This window comes from Diadema antillarum, unplaced genomic scaffold, assembly GCF_040938485.1.
Source record: "Diadema antillarum isolate AM-2024a unplaced genomic scaffold, OU_Dant_1.0 scf00000215, whole genome shotgun sequence".
NCBI lineage: Eukaryota > Metazoa > Echinodermata > Echinoidea > Diadematoida > Diadematidae > Diadema > Diadema antillarum.
The window spans coordinates 1,320,445-1,329,819 of NW_027271104.1; positions in this window are offsets into that span (position 1 = coordinate 1,320,445).

The window sequence follows — 9,375 nt, forward strand, 5'->3', positions numbered from 1 at the left end:
TTAGGACACAATCTGAATGGTTTGCACTGTCAGTGCTGCGCGTTTTTTAATGTTTTATTATGTGTAAAAACTATAAATTAGAATCATTGTACATTATTATTATCATCATTATTATTATTATTATTATTATTACTATATTTTTCATCAACAATATCCAACATCAACAAAGGGTCCATGTATCTTAATAATCTCTTTGTACAGTGTATAATATTTGTTTGATGCATTGCATGCTTCCTCTACCAAACATTGTGCTTGCATGTGCTTATTGACTTGAGATACATAATTATGTGAGATACCCCGTTGTAGGGGTCGAAGTCATGTGAGTGATTTTGTAATGAAATAATAGTCTATTTCACATTAAAAATGCAAAGAATCCTTCGTATAAGCACTAAGAGAAGTTGGGATAACAGCAAGTCATGCTGAGAAGTGATTAAAAGATCTTGATAAGATATTTTGGTTGTTTATCTTTAAATGATGTAATAATTATAGTTAGACTAGTTTAAATGTAAACTAAGATTTAGTCGCGACGTGGTACGCAGACGTATACCTAGTAACCTCATTTTATGCACAAACACAAACAGACTGCTTTCTTGTAAAGACGTTACATACAGCTGTAATGTATCATAATTTACATAATTGTTGTGTAGATATACTTCTTTTCAGTCCTCTTCATGTTTTCTGTTCTAGACGTTCGTATTGTTTCAAATACCAATTACATAAGCATTTTTGACAAGTATTCGACGAATGATTATACAATGGTGCTTATATTCAATTGAATCAGAGGGCAGAAGTAAAGAGAGAACGATAATAGCAAAGAGGAAAAAATATATCAGATTAATGTTAATATATATAATATATATATAATAAATATATATAATATATATATATATATATGTATATAATAAATAAATAGATAAATATATATATATATATATATATATATATATATATAATTACACATATGAAGAGTTTGTTCGCAAAAACCGGTAAGTCCATATTTGCCAAATGGAGATATTTGCGATTAAAGGTCAAGAAAAATAAAGAGAAAAATAAGAAAATATTTGCTTCTTTTGACCATAACTTCAAAAGTGGACCTTTATATTTAGGGACCAATATGTCATTTAAAAGGTAATATTTTGTACTTTATGGCAGAGACCGTACTTCAAAATCTTCAAAAATGGACTTATCGGTTTTTGCGAACATATATATATATATATATATATATATATATATATATAATACATTGAAATACGTGCACTCAGGAAGAATAAAGAAGTGAACACTTTTTCAAGTTCATATTTCTCATAGAATATTTGGAAAAGAATTAACGTATCACATACCATATTAAAGGTAATCTATAAATTGACTATCATACTGGCAGGTCAATAAAATGGGAAATTTCTTTTTCACTTTGAAGGCAGAAAGATTAAAATCGCAAAAATGATAAAACTGTCATTCCATTATTGTCATTTAGTGTTCTTCCATTTAAAGGTCCTGTTTACCTTTGGGAACAGTGATTTAAAAATGTTCACGATATGACATTTCATGCGTATGTGTTGGTCTGTTGTACCACAGAACATCCTATCATATAAAATTTTCGCGATAAAGGAGATATCTGTATTTTTCTCAATAAACCATAACTGTACACGGTTTAGTCTGGAAATATTTTTTATTATAACTATTGTTCACATTTTGTATATTTAACAATATTTAACATCGATTTTACCTATTCAAATTCTTACAGTGGTTGTTTCTATTTCTAACTCACATTTTAGAACTATCTTAAAGCACTAATGCTGGGTTTTGTTTCATCTGCAAATGGTAAATTATGCCCTTAACAATGAGAACAAAAGACAAATCAAACGCAACAAGAAACATGAATTAATTTGCGCAAATATACCTATGATTTCTATAATGTCTCTGTAGCCCCGAAGATAAAGAAAGGCTAAAAATAATGGAGGAAAATGAATGATTCTTTTGTCGAATCCAAATTTAAATGACATTAGAGAAGAAGCAGTATCCATAAATATGGTAAAAATGTGGAGATTAGAACAATGGAAACAACATTTGGTTCTTAATTTTTGACTAATTAATTCTTAAATTCCTAAATTAAAATAACGAAGTAACTGAATTCTGTTCATTTAATCACCTTATTTGTCGCTGTACTCCCTATTTCATTTGAAGTTGGAGTTTGCAGAACATTCTTATACTCTTCATTTAGTCTCCCACTTTGAAGCTCTAGAACGAAAACGTATTTTTGCAATTTCTTTAATGTCTTAATTTTGTTATTATATATATATATATATAGACTGAAAATTGTTTCATTGTTATCATGAAGGTCATTTGCACATGAATGACAACATGTCATTCTTTTTTATTTGAAATTTTTACTTTTGTGCCTTGGAGGACAAACACGAATGTGTTCACTCAAGGGCAAAGTTTCCCTTTGTGCTGACCCTCCAGGTTTAAAGCCAATTAAATTACCTTTAATATGGTATCAAATCAAACCAAATCAAAATCAAATCAAAATCATCTATGAAAATTATGAACTGGAAAAAAGTATGTAAAATTGTTCACTTTCTTTTGATTTCTCTCAAATCCACTCTTCATCAGTCATTTCAGGTATCTGTTAAAATCTTTAAAATTGCTACAAGTTCTACAACTAGAAAAAAAAAATCTTTGTTACGTCGATATGCTGAAGAGTATTATGGAGTCATAATACAAGAAAGATGCTTGTTTCGTTTATCAAGAATATACGACTTTCAGAACTAACGTTTTTCGTTGATTTGTTGTTGTTAGATTTGTGTGTTAGCAGGTGATATTCATTATTCCGAAGTTAGTTTATAGAAAAGTAAAATAAAGTTTGTTATTCCGAAGGTTCGTTGATACGAAAATGAAATTAGGTTCGTTATTGTTAAAGACTAGTGCGTTTATCCCAAAATGAAGTAACGATAGTTATGCCAAAGGTTTGCATATTTGAACAGGATTTAAGCTCAGTTAATCCGAAAAAGAAAAGAAGGTGAGTAATATAGGCCCTATTATAAACGCGTCTTCGAAATTATGAATCTTAGTTCGTTTTCCAATTACGAACCTCCAGAAGAACGAACCCATTCCATTTTTAGATTAAGAACCTTGAGAAAAGCGATCCTTGTTTCATTTTTGGATAAACGTCCCTTCAGAATAACGAACCTTCGAAACAACGAATTGTATACTAATGATGCACAGGATAGAGTGTAGTGAGGTTCACACCTAAGTCCCTTTATCCTGTGCCTTAAGGTTTTCTAAACCCCGAGGTTTTGTAAACCACGAGGCACTAAACTACAAGTTAGCGTAGATGTAGACGCATGTAGTTTAGAAAACCACGACAAAACCTTAAGGCGAAGACACCACGACAACACCACAAGATTTCTTAGGGTGTTGTCGTGGTTTAAGCGCGTAGTTTAAGCGCGCTGTGGCAGCGCGCTTAAACTATGACAGATGTGAACGGAGTTTTGTTAACCACGACGCTCAGTTTTTTCGACAATAGTGCGCAACCCTATGGGCAAACTAGGCGCCCTTTATTTTCTATCGTAGTTATGTTTACCTCGAGGTTTTGCTAACTGCATGTAGGTGTGAACGGCATCGAAGTTTTGTCGTGGTTAGGGGAACGCATTTTTGCGCTCGTAGTTAGTATAACTACAAGTTTTTGGATAGGTGTAGACATGGCTTGTGTTAGTGAAGGTGCGGCGCGCTCGAGAGTATTAGGGAGCTTTAGATTTTAGACGCGCGGACGTTCAAAGGAAAAAAAAACATGTTCTGAGCGTGCGCAGTAGCGCGCGTAAAGTCAATCTATTTTTAGCTGCGTCGCCTGAGTTGTTTACTACGCGTACTGGGCTATTTTCACGTCCGCACAGTTTGCGACGTAGAGAGCTTCTACATGCACTGATCATACGGGGGCGCGATTGTATTTTTTATACGTTGCGTCCCAGCGTAATCTAAAGCTACTTTTCCACACGACGCAGGGAGAGGAGAACGTCCAGAGCAAGCGTCGGCTCAAACGTCCGCGCGTCAAAATCTAAAGCTCCCTATTGACAATGGTGCGACATGCACGAGGCGCAGCCGAGTGCATGTTTGCAACCGTTGTCAATACTCGAGAGTGAGCCGTACCTTCACTAACGCCACGAAATAATCCTGTGCATCATTTGTTTTATAAAATGGGTCGAAAACTAACAGCATTATTCACGTACCTTTGTGGGTCAATACCAGTCAGCTACATGTAGCACTCGCTCAAAAGTCAAGATGTCCGAAGATGTTCGTCCCAAACATTTAACAAGATGTCCGAAGATGTTCGTCCCAAACATTTACGCACGTCGCACTCGGAAATCCCGCACATAAGTACTGTACGTACGTATAAGAGTATACGTACGCCACGTACTGTTATGCACAAGAAAGGCCGCCGGCTGTTGTGGCAGCCCGCGGCCCGAACTAGAAGTTGTTTACAGGATTGACAGCGCGTATAGTAGCGCGTGACGCACTTGTAACAACTGATTGAGTGCGCACTGCTAGTGTAAAACATTGTGACGTACGTCAGGCCAGGGAGGTGGAAGAGAGACTCTTCTTAGTGCATACCTGAAGAAAATAATGCACGCACACGTGACTCATTTCAGCGCTTCCAATTGGCTACATTCTTGAACCCATTTTATGATAACCAATAAGGCTTGTTTGAGTGCCAGTGAGTGCGTTATTTGAATATGAACATGATTGTATTATAACCATGTATTTATGAAATTGATGTGGATGTTAAATGACTGTTGGCAATCTTGTCTTCAGTGAAGTGTATGTGATCGTGTGTGTCGTGTGTGTGCGCGCGCGCGTGTTAGGGTGCATGTGTGTGTGCGTGTGCGTGTGCATGTAGCATGTGTTCATGTTTGAAATGTTCATCTCCCTACTTCCCTATCAGCTGCTATCAAACGTATCCATCATAAAGACACATACCATTGAACAGGTAGCAATAACAGGCATCGGTGCATATCATTAATTTCAGATTTAGAATTGATTCCTGTTTTGCCTGATTTCCCTAATCATATTTACATTTATCACTTTTCTTACATTTCCATCGGTTACAGTAAGGGGGGGGGGGGGGGAGGGAAATGAAAGTGAAACCAAAGTAAAAGGCAACTATCTACCGAATACTTCTCAGCAAAGAACGGAAGACAAGGACACACAGACGCACACACACACACACACATCTTATATAATTCAAATACATGAGTAAATGAATGAGCGAACAGATTAGTGAACGAAGAACACTGTCCACTACAAGACGTTGACACCGCCAAGAACGTGTGTGTGTGTGTGTGTGTGTGTATATATATGTCTGCGTGTATGTGTGCGTTGTGTGTGGGTGCGTACTGTATGTGTATGTCAACGCTGGTGGAGTGCGTGCCAAAAGTTTAATGTTGATAGCGTGATTGACCAGTATGTGCCTCAATGAATTTTACTTTGCTATTTATCTGTTCGGATTTTTTTTTTTCTAAAAAAGAAACCCAAAACAAAAGCGAAGCAAAGCAAAGCAAAAACATTTCTGTCTGTTTGTGTGCGCATTATGCGTTTGCTCATGACAGTGATATAAACTTATGCAGTATTTTCACGGTGCAGTTCCCAAAGTCTTCTGATGCGTAAAAAAAAAAGAAACAAAAAAAAAACCCCACAAAAAACCCTATATCATTCCAAATACTGAGAATTCAAGCGTGGTCGTAGAACAATGCAAAGATTGAACATATTGTATAAGATCATAGCCTGTAATAAGTATTGTGCCAAACGGAGAGAAGAGGTGAGCACGAACAAAAACACTGCATCGTGCAGTAAAGTCGCAAAACTGTTTCCAAGAGCTTAAAAAAAATATAAATATATATATATATATATATATATATATATATATATATATATATCAGGGCTCTACAGTAACTTTTATTTTTGGTGGCCCGAAAAAAAAATCAATAAAAACATAAGAAATACTAAATCGGTCCTATACTGAACATTGAAAATTAAATATTAAGTATTACTGAAGTGATACATGTACCCATGTCTAAAATAAATGAAGAGAAAATTCAATCATCTTACCGTTATTCTTAATACTAAGATTTAGCAAATAGGCTTATAGATTATTATAAAAGTTGATGCCTATTTAAGTGGTCAAAACTTACGTTTGAAACGATAGAGTTGGAGCATTTGCAGACATTTGTGAACATCCGACATTTGTTTTGGCATTATAAAGTGCTGGAAGTTACCGTTATTCATTTCTGATTGTAAAAGCAATTATCCAACATTTACTAGTATTTTAACACCGGACGGAGCCGAATGTTACTATTATTTTTTTTTTTCAAATGTAAAAGCAAAGAACTGACATTCATTTTAGCATCTTACGGAGCTGAATGTTATCCTTATTCATTTCTGAACGTGAAAGCAAACATCCCCAATTTATTTTAGCATCTAACTGAGCCGATTGATACAGTTAATCATTTCCAAATGTAAAAGCAATAATCTGTCATTCATTTTAGCATCGTACGGAGCAGAATATTACCGTTATTCATTCTAAAATTAAAAAAACAAACATCCAACATTTGTTTTATTATCGTACGGAGCCGAATGTTACTGCTGTCCACTTCCGAAAGTGAAATGAATTATCTGACAATTTAGCATTGCGCTGTTTTTCATTTTTGAACGTCAAGGCAGACATCGGACATTAAATATTTTACCATCAAACGCAGCTGAAAGTTACTGTTATTCATTTCGAAATGTAATAGCAAATATCCGACATTCATTTTAGCATCGTATGGAGCAGAATATTACTGCTATTCACTTCCGAACGTAAAAGCAATCATCTGACATTTATTTTAGCATCTTCCATAGCCGAATGTTATTGCTACTTACTTTCGAAAGTAAAAGCAAACATCCGACATTTATTTAATCATCATTCGAGGTTGAATATCATTGTTATTCATTTCCGAAAGTCAAAGGGCGAGGGATCATTCGACATTTATTTAGCATCTTCCGCAGCTACTCTGTTATTGCTATTTACTTCAAACCTAAACGTGAACATCCGGTATTTATTTTACTATCTATATGGAGTTGAATATTATTGTTGTTCATTTCCGAACGTCAGAGCAAAATTAATATCCGACATCTATGTTAGCATCTTCCGGAGCTGAATGTTGTTGCTATATACATTCGAACATAAAAGCAAACATGAGACATTATTCTTATCATTCACCTGAACGTGAACATCCGGTATTTATTTTACTATCTATATGGAGTTGAATGTCATGTTTATTCATTTCCATACGTCAAAGGGATCATTCGACACTTACTTTAGCATCGTCTGGAGCTGAATGTTGTTGTTATTTACTTTCCAACGTAAAAGCAAACATCCGGCATTTATTTTCTCATCGTACGGAGTTGAATATTATTAGTATTCATTTCCGAACGTCAAAGCTAACATTCCACATTTATTTTAGCATCTTCTTGAGCCGAATGTTATCCTTATTCATTTCCGAACGCAAAACCAAACATCCGACACTTCTTTTAGTATCATACGGAGCCGAATATTACCGTTATTCATTTCCAAAATAGAAAGCAAACATCCGGCATTTATTTCCTCATCGTCCGGAGTTGAATATTATTAGTATTCATTTCCGAACGTCAAAGCTAACATTCCAAATTCATTTCATCATCTTCTGGAGCCGAATGTTATCCTTATTCATTTCCGAACGCAAAATCAAACATCCGACACTTATTTTAGTATCATACGGAGTCGAATATTACCGTTATTCATTTCCAAAATAAAAAGCAAACATCTGACATTTATTTTAGCATCTTATGGAGCCGATTGTTACCGCTGTCCATTTACAAAAGTAAAGGCAATTATCCGACTTTTTGGTGGCCCGATTGGGCCACCAAAATCTTTATTTGTGAAATTTTGGTGGCCCGACGCGCGTTTTTGGTGGCCTTGGGCCACCGGGCCACCGTTAGTGTCGAGCCCTTATATTCATAGTGCCGAATACATTAAATCTTGTCAATTCAATGATTGTAAAATTGTTATAAAATATAGGATGGGTAATTTCATAGCAGGGCGTACATGCTGAATTATCGAATAAAAAAAAAATCCTATGATATTTCTGACTGAAAACCAATCTCAAGATTATAAGGCCATAACGGCATTGTCTTTCACAGTTTCTGAATTTGATAAACTTAAAAATTGCATAACTTTCTTATCTCATATTCTATTGGAAAGAACATGTTATTATTATCGCCTTTGTTTATCGATCTAAGTGGATTATTGAGAAGGCGTTTAAATAAGAGCGGGTTCACTCAAATCTGGATCAAATATTTCATGGCAATTGACTGCCATACAAGAAATATCTGCTCTGCGTGTTAGTGCCTAGCACGTATCATTGTTGATTGTGTTGCAGACTTGCACATAAAACACACAGTCAATATAATTCCGTGACTTGATGGGAGAGGAATATTCAATGCATATTTTATGATACAAAAAAAAAAATATTGAAAGAAATATATGGGGCGTGTCGTCTGTAAATTTCCATATTCCTTGACGGTGCAGTGCGTGCTGTGTGACGAGTAGCAATCATAAAACAGATAGTGATTTAAATATGGCTATATAATGTGGTACAGAATTTCATGATCTCCCATAGTAAGATTCGGATGATCAGAAGTAACAAAGTCACCAAATCAGAGAGTGATCCTTTTATCAGGACAGGGTGGAATAGTGAGTCTGATTTATTATTATTATTATTATTAGTGATTTGTATATCAACCGACCTTTTTTAATGTTCTAATATCTAACTTTTTTTTTTTCACGGAGAGTTTTAAAACAGTAAGTTCATATTAATGTATAGTTTGTTTGTTTTTCTTCTTCTTCTTTTTCTTCTTCTTTTTTATTACATAAAATTTGGCAACCTTACATCATCATTCTGGTCTTATCTTCTATCCGTTCTCCGTTTCTTTTTCACAAACACTGATTACTCGGGGCTTACAGCCAAACAAGCTATGTAGCTTTCATGTAGGTCCCGTCATACTTCTCTTTGATCAACCCCATTTCGATTTCGATTTTGACCAGTTATCATTACATGTAATTACTGTGTTATCACCATGTATATTGTTTGTTTTCTGCACATTGTTCACAAGGTAAAAGAACTTGTCTGGTTTCTGTTGTAATGTTCATAAATGAGAAGTATGAAAATAAATGAATTGAATTGAATTGAATTGAATTGAATTGAATTGAAAAGTAAAATCAGATTTCTATAATGCTTGTGTTTATAAAAAATATATAAAAGTGAATACATCTTTGGAGCTTATATTCGCCGACTGACATCTATT